Source organism: Cystoisospora suis, assembly GCF_002600585.1.
Source record: "Cystoisospora suis strain Wien I chromosome Unknown contig_1228, whole genome shotgun sequence".
In the NCBI taxonomy this organism is placed as follows: domain Eukaryota; phylum Apicomplexa; class Conoidasida; order Eucoccidiorida; family Sarcocystidae; genus Cystoisospora; species Cystoisospora suis.
This window is the reverse complement of record NW_027154029.1, coordinates 22,234-22,436: the sequence shown is the minus strand read 5'-3', so window position 1 is coordinate 22,436 and position 203 is coordinate 22,234.

Below are 203 nucleotides of genomic sequence, written 5' to 3'. Positions count from 1 at the left end.
ACAGAGAGAGAGAGAGAGAAGTGGTAGTGGTGGTGGTCGTGGTGATGTGTGGTGCGTCGTTACTTTGCTTTTCAGCGGCTTTGGTTCGTATGAGGCTCGAAAATTCTGTGACGCGCCATTGGCCTAGACGGAGATAAGCTTTCAAGACAGACAGAACCTTATCAATCCCTGATAGCTGCTTCGCTTTCGCTTTTAAGGACATA